This window comes from Cydia splendana, chromosome 9, assembly GCF_910591565.1.
Source record: "Cydia splendana chromosome 9, ilCydSple1.2, whole genome shotgun sequence".
Taxonomy (NCBI): Eukaryota; Metazoa; Arthropoda; class Insecta; order Lepidoptera; family Tortricidae; genus Cydia; species Cydia splendana.
The window spans coordinates 21,975,344-21,992,432 of record NC_085968.1 but is presented as its reverse complement, the minus strand read 5'-3'; the positions used below and the strand labels follow the sequence as shown (position 1 = coordinate 21,992,432).

The window sequence follows — 17,089 nt, the reverse complement described above, 5'->3', positions numbered from 1 at the left end:
ATCTGACCAGTGTTCCGAAATTGCACAAAGCCATCATCATCATTAGCTAAAGGCTTCATTTGAATCTCTTCGATATGGAGCGAAAAGTGCCGAGAAATCTTCGACTAGAAAAACGTGAGTGACTCGTTTATAAGTATTTGACACACATAATAATGTTGACAGACTGATGGTGACTGAAAAATGGCTGTAATACATTTTAACTGGCGATATATCGATGTTTTCTACGGAATGACCAAAATTAATCTGAGTCTTCGGGGTATTGGGTCTCCTATCCTATCAATGAATATTGTTGCGTACCTTCACAATAACTTCGTTAGAACATGGTTAAGGGCCAGCAAACCCTTTTTGATGATTATACACCAATCCATACTAATATTATAAATGCAAAACTGTGTCTGTCTGTCTGTTACCTCTTCACGCTTAAATGGCTAAACCGATTTAGTTGAACTTTGGTAGGTATATACTCGTAGATAGTTTGAGTATTGGCTAAGCTCTTACCCCCTTATTCATAAACGCACTACTACAAACCTCAATTAGTTAATAATTATTGAGGTTCATACCAAAAGCAAGGTTTCGTGCTGGCCGCTTTACTTACCTACTATGGTTACGATAACATTGACGTGTTCTATATTTTACTTACTATTTTTCATTCACTGACATATGTACTGCTTTTCTTGCATATCAATAAAAATTATATTTATTAACGTGATAATCTGTTATTTACGTGCAACCTAAACGCTGGACCCCTTTGCGCTGCTCTGCCATAACCCGGACAATGGTTATGGGCCCAGGGGTAGGTTGCAAAAAGTGATTAAGTGACGACGCTTTTAAATTTTATTACGACTACTAGAAGTGTAATAAAATGAGCACACATGTACGTATTGATGCTTTATCCAAGGAGAACTACGACAGTTGGAAGCTGCAAGCAGAAGCCGTTCTCATAAAAAATGACTTGTGGAAGTACACTAACGGTAAGGTAACTAAACCAGCCGCACCTGAAGCGGACGCGAACGCTTCGGAAGCCGCAACTAAAGCGGACGCTCTAGAAAAGTGGTTAACGGAAGACGCCAAAGCAAAATCTGACTTAATATTATGCATTAGTTCATCAGAACTACGCCACGTCAGAGACTGCAAAACATCGAGGGAGGTATGGTTACGACTAGAATCTATTTACGCCTCTCGTGGGCCCGCTAGGAAAGCAATGTTGTTAAAACGACTATTGTTACATAAAATTAATGAATCCGGAGATTTTCGCGAAGAAATTGGCACATTTTTCGACGCTGTGGACAAATTGGAGGCAATGGAGGTGAAGATCCACGATGATCTTTTATCTATCATGTTATTATATACCTTACCATCTAGTTTTACAAATTTTCGCTGTGCCATTGAAAGCCGAGATGAATTACCGAAACCAGAGGTTCTCAAGGTAAAGATTTTAGAGGAATACGAGTCTAGGAAAGTGAATACAGCCGAAAGTGATGTAATGTATGTACGTGAAAAAAGGAGAACTTGGAACAATCGGAAAGTTAATACTAAAGGAGAGCAAGGGACGTCACGACCACAGGACCACTCGGGGAATGACAAGAACGATGGATATGAAAGAAGAGTAATGAATTGCTACCGTTGTAATCGAGTCGGCCATAAAGCCGCAGATTGTCGGGAAACAAACCCAAAACCTAGACAATATAGTAATGTTGTGGATGAGGGACTAATGTCTTTAAACGTTTCAGGTATACAAGAATGCAACATTGTTGATGACCTTAAACAACAGTGGGTGCTTGATTCCGGGTGCACGTCCCATCTTTGCAATGACGTTCACTTATTTGGAGCTACACTTAAACAATACAATGGTAAACTGAAGTTGGCTACTAACACGAGCGCGGAGGTTCAAGGTAAGGGCTTAGTTAGACTATCGGCATTGACAGAGAGTTCAGCACAACCTATTGAATTTAAAGACACCTTGTATGTGCCAGATTTGAGAACTAACTTGATGTCGGTGGCAAAAGTTACGGATAATGGCTATGATGTATATTTCACACGTGATATAGCCAAGGTATTGGACAAAAGTGGCAACGTTAGGTTGATTGCTAACCGTAGAGGTAACTTATATTGTCTACAAGAATGTGAATCTGCAAACGCAGTCGCGGATTGCAAGATAGATCTTCGGCTTTGGCATGAACGCTTAGGACATCTAAATGCCAGAGATGTTACTAAATTGTTGCAGAAAACTGGTCATGAGGTGAGTCAAAGTTTGATCCATATGAAAGTACTACGTGATTGTGATATTTGTGCAAGAGGTAAGTTGTCTGCATTACCGTTTTCTGAATCAAGCGGTCCATGTGATGAGAGACTGCACATTGTTTATTCTGACATAGTAGGGCCCATGAGATGTGAAGCGAAATCTGGTGCTAAATATTTTATCACTTTCATCGACGACTGCACACGTTGGTGCGAAGTATATTTTCTAAAGAATAAAAGTAAAGCTTTGGAAGCCTTTAAACTCTACAAAAGTTATGCTGAAAACTATACGGGATTGAAGATCAAATATTTTCAATCAGATAACGGCCTTGAGTATTGTAATTTGGAATTCAATGATTATTTAAAGCAAGAAGGGATACAGAGGAGGCTAACTGTGCCACGTACGCCACAACAAAATGGAATAAACGATTTGACAAGAAGTTAAAAGAGATGGGATTATTACAAAGCCTCAACGAACCGTGTCTTTATATGAGAAAGCACGAAGGCGAACATTTATTTGTCCTAGTTTTTGTTGACGACGTACTGATCGCATCAGAAAATGAAGACCGCATTATACAATTTAAGAATGAGTTGAGAAATGAGTTCGACCTTAAAGACTATGGACAGGTTAAATACTTTTTGGGAATTGACATTAGGAGAGATGACAATGGCATTGTGTTGTCACAAGAAGGCTACGTCAAGACTGTGTTGGAAAAATTCAATTTATCTAATTGCAATGCTTGCAAAACTCCAAGCGAGTTATCTATAAGTATGCCTAACAAGGTAATTGAGGGCGAAATTAAAGAAAAATGGCCGTACCGCGAGCTTATAGGGTCACTTATGTATTTATCGGTAGCGACTAGGCCCGATATTACGAATACTGTGATTAAGCTTGCCCAGTTCGTAAATAATCCTGATTCGAGCCACTGGAAGGCTGCTAAAAGAGTTTTACGATACCTTAAGGGAACGGCAAACTATGGTCTTATTTACACCAAGACCGGTAAGTCAATTCAGGCATATTGCGATGCAGATTGGGGAAGTTGCCCAATAGATAGGAAATCTTATTCAGGGTACTCTTTCATTCTAGGAGGGGCTAGCATTTCTTGGTCTTCTAAAAAGCAGAGGACAGTAGCGACTTCAAGCTGTGAAGCTGAATATGTTAGCCTCGCGGAGGCTCTAAAAGAAGGTCTATATCTCCAAAGTTTACTGACTGAGCTCGGTTTACCAAGGTATGCTGATATCTCTATAAATACCGATAGTCGATCTGCTATGTTTCTTGCCCAAGATCCTGTGTTTCATGGTAGAAGCAAACATATTGATATAAAGTACCATTTCATACGGGGGACTTTAAAAGATAACAAAAGTATAGTTCTGGGACATGTACCTACGGAATCAATGCTCGCAGATGTGTTGACAAAACCACTACCCAGCATAAAACATAACAAATGTATCATTGGTCTGGGTCTCAAACCCTTTTAACAAATATTGTACATTTGGTTAGAATTCTCATTTAATTTTGTTTGATGTTAATGTATTACGTTTTATATTATCTTACTATTATATCTTATTAATATTGAGCATATGTAAAACAACTAACTTTGCTTTTGAGGAGGTGTATTGAGGTTCATACCAAAAGCAAGGTTTCGTGCTGGCCGCTTTACTTACCTACTATGGTTACGATAACATTGACGTGTTCTATATTTTACTTACTATTTTTCATTCACTGACATATGTACTGCTTTTCTTGCATATCAATAAAAATTATATTTATTAACGTGATAATCTGTTATTTACGTGCAACCTAAACGCTGGACCCCTTTGCGCTGCTCTGCCATAACCCGGACAATAATCGTTTGTCATTTTGACTTATGTCTTTGTAAAAAAAGGGATAAAATATAATTTCACTAAATCAGGCCCGTAAAGTTTTATGAATAAGGGGGTTCATTGTTTAAGCCACTTACCATACTCCGAATTGATACATAAGTGCTGCTCCCACGTGCAATTTGGAAAATTGTCCACGTATAAATCTTCAGCTAAAACCATTAGGTAACCTTAATAATGTTGACATACTGATGGTGACTGAAAAATGGCTGTAATACATTTTAACTGGCGATATATCGATGTTTTCTATGTAAAAACCAAAATTATATTAGAAGCTAAGGCTTATTTTTATCTTCGATACTAGCCATCCATCTCCTTAAATGTCATCGTCTATAATGTCAGTCTTATCACTATCTTTCGTTATAAATATTTCTCAATATCCTGACTAAAATATAAAGTGTCTCTCCTTTTTGAACTAGAGCAGCAATTCAGTAAATAGGTAGAGATCGAATTACTTACGTTTATTTGAGTCAGGTATAAAAATAAATACCAGTATCAAAGATTGATTGTATTAAAAGTATATTATTACAAGTCCGTGTTTCGAATTGAACAGCTAATAAAAGAAAGAAATAAATTAAGATTAAATAAGACTATTTCAAAATAAGGTATTCAGTTTGGCAGATAAAAAACAATAGGTAATTAATGTAACTTCTCTTATAAAAAAAATAAAAAACGTCCAAAATTCATTATAGGGACTTTTTGTGACCTTCGTAAGATTTTGAGAAACTTTGATTTTTTAAAGTAATGAGGCATTTGTGCATAATAATTGGAAATTAGAATATTAATTCGTAATGGTTTTTTTTGTTAATTTTAAAACAACAATTTGACAAAGTAAATTCATTCCTTATCGGATTCCTGTAAAAGACTTGAATGAACGGCTATATGTATTAGGAACCATCATTTGCGTAGCCTGATGACCCGCGCCCTTCACGTAGTAGAAAAGTGGATACTTAGGTTAGGGCACCGACCGTACCCGTACATAGGCTATAATTAAGTTTTTACTCTTTGGCAACTGTGTATCTAAGTATTACTTAAATATATAAACAAGTATAAGTTATATCGTCTCCTAGTACCTATAGTACAAGCTTTTAGTTTGGGGCTAGGTCGATCTGTGTAAGATTGTGTAAGATCAAAACTACACAACGGGACTTAATCGCGTATTTAAGTTTTAAGATTTACCTCCGACGTTTCGAGGACGGCGTTGTCCCCGTGGTCTCGGAGAAGACTGGCTCAAGTTGACATGAACATCTTCTAGCCGCGCGAGTTTTTCGAACTACCCGCACTTGGTCTTGTTTATCCCATGGTATAATAATATGCCGTTCACCAGCACGATGGACTGACCAACTCAAGGCGAGGAACCATCTCAGAAATTCACGTGGTGAGGATAAAGCGATGGACCGGAATCGATGGCGAGAGTGTGTTCGTGCCCGAACAAAACCCACCAACCACGATCATCAGTCATGATGGATGCGAACAAGAAGAAGATAATAATATACTCCGCCTGGTACTCTCTTCCCGTCTTTTCTGGGTCACCTGACTGACACAAGCCTAGGTCATCATGCGACAGCGCTATATGATAATATGCGATAGCGCTATACAAAGCGGCAATGTTATTGTGACGTAGGCTTGTGTCACTCTGGGAAGAGAAGACCATGTTTTATTAGACTATGGTTTATCCGTTGTGTAGTTTTGATAATGTTTAATAATCGTGAAAGTTTAAATCAGTGCTGTGTAAGATTGTCCTCAAATATTTATTTATTTATAGTGCAAATTTGTCGCACCTGACAAGGCACCGCTATGTTAACATCCTTCCATCTAACACCTTGTGTAGCCGTTGATATGATTATTATTCATTTATTAGCGTACGAGTAGGCCGTCTTGTACGGAGGCAACGTAATGGCGTTCCCCGCATGTTTGTCTTGTGGTTTCCCCTCCAAGCCTGTTTCCCGCATGCATGAATAATCAGGACTAATGACGAACGACAATAGATTAGGAAATTTACACAAAGGTATGAGAGCGCTGGTGGCCTTGCGGGAAGAGCGTGCGACTTTCAATCCGTAGGTCGCGGGTTCAAACCCCGGCTCTTACCAATGAGTTTTTCGGAACTTATTATGTACGAAATATCATTTTATATTTACCAGTCGCTTTTCTGGGAAGGAAAACATCGTGAGACAACCGGACTAATCCTAATAAGGCCTAGTTTCCCCTGAGTTTCCCCTCTGGGTAGGAAGGTCAGATGGCAGTCGCTTTCGTAAAAACTAGTGCCTACGTCAATTCTTGGGATTAGTTGTCAAGCCGACCCCATGCTCCCATGAGACGTGGCAAAATGCCGGGATTACGCGAGCAAGATGACACAAAGGTATGACGCACTAATTGCATGTACTCGAGAAAATTCGACCCATACCGCCGTGATTCGGGTGGCCGACAGGTTGAGGCATCTGCCGCGAATGCAGAGGACGCTGGGCGCCAGCCCTGGGTACTGGAGGCTTTGGCCACTTTTTCTTTCATATATTACTTACATCTATTTCAGTTTATTGATTACCTGTATACATGAAAGGTAGACATCTACAGTATTGCACAACTTTTACCATCATCAATATGGAAACACAATTTGGATTCGCACTGATGCCTTGGTCCTGAAGAAAATAAAAAGCCATTAATAATTTAAGCAGCGCTTAATAATACGTATATAAAATTAAATTAAAACAATCACAATATTCAATTTAAGGAATTATGCAATATAATTTCACACAAAGCAAACAAACAATAAAAGTTTATTTTTTGCACATTTTATTGTGTTTTTATACAGCCGTATTATGGAATTGTTTGTCGCGTTAATAACGAAGGGATAAAGCATAAAATTTATGCTCACTTAATTTAATTTGCTTTAATTTAATTAGTAACACCTGTAATGGACAAGGATCCTGTGAATAATAAAGAGAATTCTTATTTTAAAGAAAAGATAAAAGGATTTTTCCAGCATTAATTTATAAATTATAACCGTAGGCCATTTAAATTAAGAACAAAGTGTCCAAACTGTATCTGAAAAAAACGGGATCTTGCCGTGGGAAAGGGCTCTAACCCGACTTTTCTGACACCGCGGCGCGATATAAAGATAATTTGTCGTTATTTACGTCACATGATAAGATAAGATAATGATTTATTTGCTTAAACAAAGCATGCATGCATGCTGAGTGATATTCTTTTTGGAACCTCTCGCAACACTGTAACTTCAAATTTACCTAGACTTAAGCCTATTTTAATGTTGTTGTGTATGTGTGTTTCCAATAAAAGCATCATTCATTCATTCATTTTAAACTTACGCTGTTTACAGAACATTTCCTTTTCTTCAGAGAAAGCGCCTTGACATCCGCCGATGACTCAATGACAAATAAATCAATGTCAATATCATAGTATCTAGACTCCGACATAGATATGAAGTTGGTAATCTTGGATACTTTGTTGTCTGCATCGAAAACGTACATCTGGAAGTGTTTTAATACAGTTGCTTTTAATGCCGGCTACACACGTTATTTATACGTCGTAGCTATTTCAGACTGTACAGATAAATCGAAGGATTAAAGTAAATTGCAACTGACACCGATGAACGATAATCTACAACGATTTGTCATACGCACGATCGATAAATCTGCGCAAATCGGTTTGCTACGATATAATCTGTGGTTACGTATGTAGCCGGTATAAGTAGTAGGTCGTTTTATTTTACTTTTTAATCGATTTTATAAGTATCTAGCCGTACTATGAGTTGAAATACACACATAAAAAATATTTTCTATTTTCAGCAATTCTCCATCACTAATTGCGCCCCAAGTAATTAAATTGAGAAAAACAATACGCACAAAAAGGACCGCTAACTACGTTACTGAAAGACAAATTCATTATTGTTCGGTTAATTACCATTGCCACTGTCTTCCAATTTGCCAAGCGCACCACGAAATGTACCTACCAACCGCACAGTACAAAAATAATCAGTAGGGGCATTCCACCAACATCAGACTCTTCTTATTTTTCAAACCGGTTTTCTTTGTTCACCCGGGAACGAAAAGTATTTCCTTTCCATTTGCGGTTACAGTCTATTGAGATACTAGTACTGGTTAATGCCTAGTTCGTTTGTCTTTCGTTTTTGTGGAACGCAATTGAAAATATCGAAGCAAGATAGAACGACTATAACCGAGTCTCCGTGAGCCGAGAAAATTAATATTTTACAGTAGATTAGTATTCTGAAGCTACTGGTATATTGTGGCAAATGTCACCGGCTAGGCGAAACCGAATTAAGTTTAGAACAAAGGCTATAGTTATCTTGTTTATAAAAATAAGAGCGCGCATTTATTAATTTTGTTAAATATTTTTGATTGGGTTTAAATTTAAGGTTTGTCCAATATTGCTTTTTGATATTGTATTAAGTACGTTTGATGGATCTAGACTTGTTTTATCATTGAATTTAAAATTGAATCATGTCAGTCAATATCAATTTAAAACCTCGTGCTTACTTCTGAGAATATCTTTCTAATCCTAAAAAAAGAAATAACATTCTACCACCTTACTCAGACGAAATAATAAATAAATTAATCATTTTTATTTCGAGAAACTTTTACAGACTCATGTAACTAGTATGTACTAATAGCTATATTAAAATCTACATATATCATATTAATGGCTAGTTTTAATTGTGTTTGATTTTAAATTCAACTATCAAGATCGATCAATCTTAAAAAAGAAATCAAATAATGCATACAAATGAATTATTTCGTGGTGGAAACAAAAGCGTAACTATTAAAAGTACTTTCACTTGGATTAATTTTTCCACTGAATAAACTGGAAAAACTACATCTTCGGGTGTTCGACTCAGATTTAACTAGTAAAGGCCAGCGCAAACCGGCGGAGCGCAGCGCAGATCACCGAGGAGGATTTACACCGCGCAGCGCACACCGGCGAGGTAAAATCCCCCGCGTAACCGCGAGCGCCCGCCAGCCCGAGCGCTGGCGGCCGGCGCACCAGGGAGCAGCACTTCGGCGCAGGCCGGGGCATGCCGCGGCTTGCCGCCGCGTGTACTCTATCACAAGGGATTAGTGAATAGTGTGCACGAGTTCTCCCCTGTCGTCTCGGCGTTACTCCGGCGCACTCGGGAGGCCTCGGCGCATGCCGGGGGATGACGCGGCATGCCGGCGCCTACCGCCGCGGTATCCTCTAACGTGCTCCTCGATGCCGCGGAGTAACAATCCTCCGTGATGCTCCGAGGTCGGTCTCAAAGCATTTCTATTTATACCTGAAGGTAATTGAAATAGGGAAGAAAATACATTGATAATTTTAAAGTGATCTGCGCTGCGCTCCGCCGGTTTGCGCAGGCCTTTACGGTTTTGATCTTATTTTGATACGACCTTGAAGATCGCTCACTCTGATTGGTGCATGCAAAATTAAGTGAGTCTTGCGTGTGTTCTTCGACTAATCTGAAATTATGGACCGTCAAAGGGTTAAGCTGTGACTATTTCATTTTGAATACGTCGCCCGCTTAACAACTTCTTGACTGTAAATATAAATACTTACTAAAACGGCTCCGGTTCTGACAGTTCCGTTCGAGAACGATTTGATTCCATCCACAGTAAGTTCCAGACCCTCTGCCACTGTGAAACCAGGCTTCAGAGTCGTGTTAACAGGAGCATTTTGTCTGAAACAATAAAAGCCTCATTCATGGATGGATGGTGGATGGAGCCGCAGGGGTGAGAGGGTTAGCGTAAAATAGTATGAGCAACGCTAACTGGCGCGGACACGTGCGGCGGATTTTACTTTAGTGCGACATAAAATAGTAGAAATTAAATAAAATGGAACTAAAAAAATTCCATAGGTACAAATTTGTTGCCATGATTAAACATTTTACGTCAAAAATATGACAGTTACGTAGGAAGTGGGCCTCAATAATTTTCTACAATTTCACGTGCGTGCGTCCGCGCCGTGTACCCGCGCCAGCTAGCGGACTCCTTTAATATTCTAAACGGCCAATTTAATGTAGTAAATGAAGTAAGTTGTTGTATGGAGACCCATGCATTAATTTCTCAGTCGATGAAATTTAGCTTGGTTATTGTATAGTATGAGCCGAGACTAACATTATAAATATCCAAAAAAAAAACACTCCTAAATTAGGTAAAAACACAAATCTGATTATATATTGAACCGAGTAATTCCTCAGTCCAAAATTATTTTACAAAATAAGTTATTTGTATCAGTATGTGATACTAGAAAAAAATCTAAAAGTTTTGTCAAACATGAGAATATTTTTTTATGATACTTCCTTTTTTTGACGCTCATTTTCATCGGAAAATTGCTCTGTCATTTTTTTCTTCTTATATGATCTTAGAATATAATTTGGCGCAGTGGGTAAAAAAATCCAAAAAAAATGCGTATCGAAATGTATGTATTATAGAACTATTAAAAACTGAGAGTGGAAAATTTTTAGATTTTCATTTTGTGGGTATAAAACGGCAATAAAATGGCATTCCAGTGAAAAAATTAGACTGAGCAATTTTCCGGTCCAAGACACGCCAAAAAATTTTATTTTATTAATACTGGTATTTCTGCTGGAATATTTTTTTGATATTTCATATATTGTTGCAATACGTTACATGAATATGTCCGGTGAAGAAAGTTTGAACGGAGCATTTTTCCGTAAAAAGATGTGACGTTCCACGGGAAAAGGTACCTTATGAGGGTTTCTAGTTTCGGAGATATTAAATGTTTTGTAAAGAGGTGAAAAAATGCTCAATTTTTTTTTATTGTGTGATCTGAAACCTTAATGCGTAACGTTTGTTTACCTGTTTTTATTTTTGTTATAAGTTAGTTATAAGCCTAGTAATGTCGTCTCAGAGTTTAGTAGAAAAGGTACCTTATGGAAAAAAGATTGAAAATTCCCAAAAAAACTAGTCAATACGGGAAAAGAAGTTTGGTAGAGAACTGTATTAGCATTCTGCAAAACTAATTTGATAATTTCAGTTCTGGTTGGGGCGCCTCGCAAATATTATAACCGTACATAGACCGACATCACAAATCCAAGTAGACTGCTATTATACCAAAGTTACTCTCGTCAAGTCTTTCTTAACTAGAATAATCTTCATTTGGTTTGGTCGCATGCAGTAAATCAGCCATTGGTTTGCTGAAAAATGCCAATGCCCGACGCATTACCTTATGGAATATCTGAGGTCATTGAACCTCAATGCCGCTTATCTTCAATAGCAACCGAAATATATTATTGATAAGAAATAGACGATTTATACCATCTTAACCCCAAAATATTATTAGTTTATCCTAACTGTTCCATCATCATCATGCCTCATCATGTAACTTGACCACAAGGTACCTTTTCATTACATACAAATTATTGGTCTTTTTTAAGATTATTATGACGAAGAACTAATTAAATTGGGGGCAGTTTAATGTAAATTAATATTTTCTATTCATAAAAGATAAACTATAATATGATTGATATTTTGTAGTGATGTATTATTAGATTTATTTCCATAAGGTACCTTTTCGTAAATGTATGGAGCAAATACTGTTATTGTTATGTAAGTTTAAAGTGGCATAAGGGGTTAAATATAGTATTTAGTTGGGGTTTTAGGATTTATTTCATTTGAATGACAGAATTTCTTTCATATGTGCTCAGAAAAATTGATTGTGTGTCACATTAAAAGTAAAAATATTCAATTTTGTGATTTTATATGAAAAAGTCAGAAAATACATTTTCACCTCTAAATCGGTATTGTTTTTTGCTTAAACTGTCTGTCAGTGTCGTTTTCTAATAGATAAAATTTAAATCTTGAGAGCTCATTGCAATCAATCGTGAAAATGAAATAAAACTTTATTTTCAAGAGATTGGTTAGTATACACATAAATCAGTCGATATCAAAAGTTTCTATTTGCATTACAGAACAAGTCGCAATATTTTTTTAATCTCAGATATATAAGGCATTATTATTTGTAGTCAACTATGTAACTTACTTCAGGAACATAGTTTTTTAGGCGGCTAAACTTAAAACTTCTCTATCGTAAAGTTGCTCATTTCACAACATTATTTTCAAAAAATCATATCTCTGTAACTACGCAACCTAGAAGGTTGATCTTTTGTGTTATCGATAGGTTATTTATTGTAGATTACTGGGGTATGCATAACTCCATACCCGCCATAAGGTACCTTTGATCGTGGGACGTCACAGATATTAACGATTTAAGACTTTAGGTATTTACTTTAATTCTATTATTATTATTCTTTGGAAATTTATACAATACTTTTTATTTATTGATACTTTATCATACTGCAAAGTTTTTTCTGGCTGAGGAATTACTGCCCATATAACCATTCCAGTCGCAGAATCACAAAGTGGTAACTAAATGTCAGATGTGTCGTAACAGAGTCCACACAATGTGTCTAGAATTGTTTCGAAACAAAGTGTCGTCGCCGTGTCTACACTTTTCCGTAACAAGGTGTCGACACATTTGTGTGCACTTTGCGTGCGGTTTGCGACTAAATCTGACAGCAAATTTGTGACAGCAAATGTCAATATAAAATACCTCTTGAAAACCAAGGTTTGTCAAACTACTATTAGTGTCTCGTGTGCTCGTAATTCTAGTAAGTCATCATGGGCAATGCAAATGATAATAATCGACCGAAACCATATAAACACCCAACACCCGTCAACCTTTTACAGAAAAGTTTTTAAAGAAATTCAATAAGCTACTTAGGTCAGGCAACGAATACTCCAAAAGTTGTAGAGGGAAATGCTCGGAACACAATTTTTGACTCCGTAACTCGGTTTGACAAGTTAGGAGGTGAACATATCAAAAGTCCCCGGCCGTAGCCCTTGAGCGGGGGGGAGAGAGGGGGCTTTGAAGGTCCCATTTTCCCGTTTTTCGATTATATCTCGGAAACTATGCATCTCAGCGACATGGCCACTTATACAAAATGAAAGTTAATTTAATTTGTTACAAGTTTATTCCGTCAATTTTTTCGATATGTTGAATAGTTTTTGAGATATCCGCTCTTGAAAGTTTATTTAGGGCTCTCAATTTTATCTTGATATATCTATATCAGTGAAGGTGCTAGGCCGTGTTTGGTATCGTTTTCGTATAAATCTGGGGTGCTGAATCCATTTAAGATATCACATTGACACCATTCCACAAAATAAAAATAAATCTTTTTAGGGTTCCGTACCTCAAAAGGAAAAAACGGAACCCTTATAGGATCACTCGTGCGTCTGTATGTATGTCCGTCTGAATACACAAAATAGTTCTTTACCTATAGATGACAGGAAAACCTATTAGAAATGTGCAGTCAAGCGCGAGTCGGACTTAATGTACGGAACCCTTAATACGCGAGTCCGACTCGCACTTGGCCGGTTTTTTTGAAACTCTTCTTGACGCTTAACCGCTGAACCGATTTCGTTGAAATTTGGTATAGAAATAGTTTGCGTCCCGGAACAGGACATAGGATAGATCTTATAACCAAAATCATCTTTTGAAGGTGTGAAAAGTGGCGTGGAAATTTGTACGGGAAATCAATAACCGCTGAACCGATTTATATGAAATTTGGGATGGTCTACATCTTTGATTTAGTTAAAAATGATGAAAAAACATGACTTCAAACCTAAACTTAAACAGTATTAACTTCAAGAAGTCAATTCTGAATTCCCCCCTACACCTCATTTCACACCTTTAAAGGATGATTTTTGAGATAACTTATTATATCCTGTCTCGGGACTCAAAATATATGTGTACCAAATTTAAATTAAAACTGTTCAGCAGTTTAAGCGTGAAGAGGAATTTAAAAGAAAGTATTTTAATAAGTTTATATGTTTTTACTTCGGAATGGTGTCAATGTGATACCTTAACTAAATTTGGTACTGCGAATTTATACTTACTAAAACGATACCAAACATGGCCTCGTAGCTTTACTGTTGTAGAAGTCAAAATAAAATTGAGAGCCCTAAATTCTTATTACTTGGCCAAACTTGTGTAGAAGGAAAAGGTAAAATAAAAGTCTTCGGCAGGAATATAAGACACAAATATATTTTTTTTGCGTTACTATTTCATTCATCAAATATAAACATACCTTGATTATACTATTCTAGTGAGATCCTCATAGATAAACAAAAACATTTACTTAAAAAATTACAAGGTCGAAATGTCACGGAACTTGTGAGAGTAATATGTGAAAAATATAAACTTTTATGACAAAAAAAATCTGGACACAATTTAAGAATCACCCAATTGCGTCGAGGAATCATCTGTATTTTTGCTTGTTTCATTACCTCCTCGCTTCTTTTTTGTCCTTTGTATTCTGTAGCAATTTGTTAGATCTGAAAATAAAGATAACTTTGCGTCGTCACGGATGTCGATTTATAGGTTTTAGGGAGTGCAGAATTCGAAAACGATGATCATTTTATAATCCAAGATGGCGGCTTCGTATTTTGTCATAAAAGTGGAATCCAAAATAGTCATCATTTTCGAAATCTGCGCCCCCTAAAACCTATAAAACGACATCCATGACGACTTTTATGACATAGTGCATGGCCGCCATCTTGGAATCCAAAATAGTCATCATATTCGAAATCTGCGCCCCCTAAAACCTATAAAACGATATCCATGACGACTTTTATGACATAGTGCATTGCCGCCATTTTTAAATTGAAAATGTTATCATTTTCGAAATCTGCGCCCCCCAAAACCTATAAAACGACACCCATGACGACTTTTATGACATAGTGCATGGCCGCCATTTTGGATTCCAAAATGGCCATCATTTTCGAAAGCGGGGCCCCCTAAAACCTATAAAAGGACATACATGACGACTTTTATGACATAGTGCTTGGCCGCCATCTTGGAATCCAAAATGGTCATCATTTTCGAAATCTGCGCCCCCTAAAACCTATAAAACGACACCCATGACGACTTTTATGACATAGTGCATGGCCGCCATTTTGGAATCCAAAATGGTTATCATTTTCTAAATCTGCGCCCCCCAAAACCTATAAAACGACACCCATGACGACTTTTATGACATAGTGCATGGCCGCCATTTTGGATTTCAAAATGGTCATCATTTTCTAAATCGGGGCCCCCTAAAACCTATAAAACGACATCCATGACGACTTTTATGACATAGTGCATGGCCGCCATCTTGGAATCCAAAATGGTTATCATTTTCGAAATCTGCGCCCCCTAAAACCTATAAAACGACACCCATGACGACTTTTATGACACAGTGCATGGCCGCCATTTCGGATTCCAAAATGGTCATTATTTTCGAAATCGGCACTCCCTAAAACCTATATATCGACACCCATCTCGACTTTTATGACAAAGTGTTTTGCTACCATCTGCATGCAAGACATTTCTATTATTTTTACGTACAAAAATGGCCCCCTGTCAACTTTCAATCGAGATTTAATCGATAATTTATTCGATTAATATTCAGATTAATTCAATTTCAATCTATGTTAGGTCGACTAAACTAATCACGATTAAAATTTGAGAATTAACTTTTTTTATTCCATTAATTAGTCGAATAAACAGTTAATCGATTAATGCCCATCTCTGACCACGGCATTTTTACACTTTGAGAATATCTGAAAACAAATCAACACAAGGAGCCATTTTGCAAATCCAGTAACATACCAGTAACTTTGTTATTACTTTTGACAGCGCGTGTCATGTGTCAACACAGAGTCGACACAAAGTCGAAACATTGCAACTACTTTGTGACTGCAATATTTCTCAGCCTTAAACCATATTTATACATCATAATTAACAAGTTTCGTAGTATGTAAAGCGTTATTTCTGTTATTTAAGTATAGTATACGCATCGAAGTACTAAAAATGCTTCAAATAATATAGTTATGAACACAGGCACTGAGAAGTAAACAATTTCATTTCCGGCTAAACTAAAACAATGTGGTGGCGCGTTGATTATATTACACTTAGTTTATCAAATCACTCGAGCAGTTTAATTCCCCATAATAATTTAAGTCATATTGTAATATAAATGCAAACAATATATAATTACGTCTTGTAATCCGTTTTAGAGATGGCGTATTAATGTCATTTATTTTTATTTAAGTATTTTTCCATCTGACAGTTTCCATTTGACAGGAACAAAATGAACGAATGAACGAATGATTTTGGCATAAAGTAGTCGCAAACCCGAAACAATGTGTGCACACGGCGACCACACTTTATGTCACTTTGTGTCATGTGTCGACCCTTCCCCATTTCTGGTAACTGTGTCGACACGGCGACGACTCTGCGACTGGAATTGTGACCGAAACAGACGGTGTCGACACAAGATGTGTCAACACCGCGTCGTAACGGCGACTGGAAATGGTTGTATGGGTGCGGGGTCCACTACCTTTATTTACTACACTAAATTGACGGCCACCTAGCCTAGTCGATAGTGGCCCTGCCTGCGGAAGCTCCCGAGTTCGAATACTGGTAAGGGCATTCACTTGTCAGTTTATCACAAATATTTGTTTCTGAGTTATTGATGTTTCCTATGTAGGATAAGTACTTAAATATAACTAGGTGTATATTATAATAATATATCATCGTAAGCCTTGTACTGAGTTTACTATAGATAGGTTTAAGTCGATCTGTGAAAAATTTAAATATTGTAAAAAAAATACATTTATTTAGGTACATTTCCTGATCATCAGGAGTATGGTGTAGTTAAGTACGATACGAGAACATTAAATAATTACAATAAAAAACATTTATTTTATGTTCCGCAAATAGTTATTTACATCTCGTAAGGTACCTTTTAAATCCCGTTCTACGCTCAGATTCTAATTTAGAATGTATGTCCGGGCACAGTTCAAAAAATTTAATGAAACGATTAGTTGTAACAAACGCAATTTTAAAACAGGGATTTCCAAAGTTTGAAGCGGGGTGACAGTTTTCTGTTAACCCT

The 17,089-nt window shown here is 37.0% G+C and overlaps 1 long non-coding RNA gene across 1 annotated transcript; it reads left to right on the top strand.

Moving 5' to 3' along the window:
- The first annotated feature begins 586 nt into the window (after positions 1–586).
- LOC134793805 (uncharacterized) lies at positions 587–1,314 on the top strand. Its single transcript, XR_010144586.1, has 2 exons — positions 587–793; positions 1,144–1,314. It is a non-coding gene; the product is annotated as an uncharacterized LOC134793805 (long non-coding RNA).
- Positions 1,315–17,089: the final 15,775 nt, after the last annotated feature.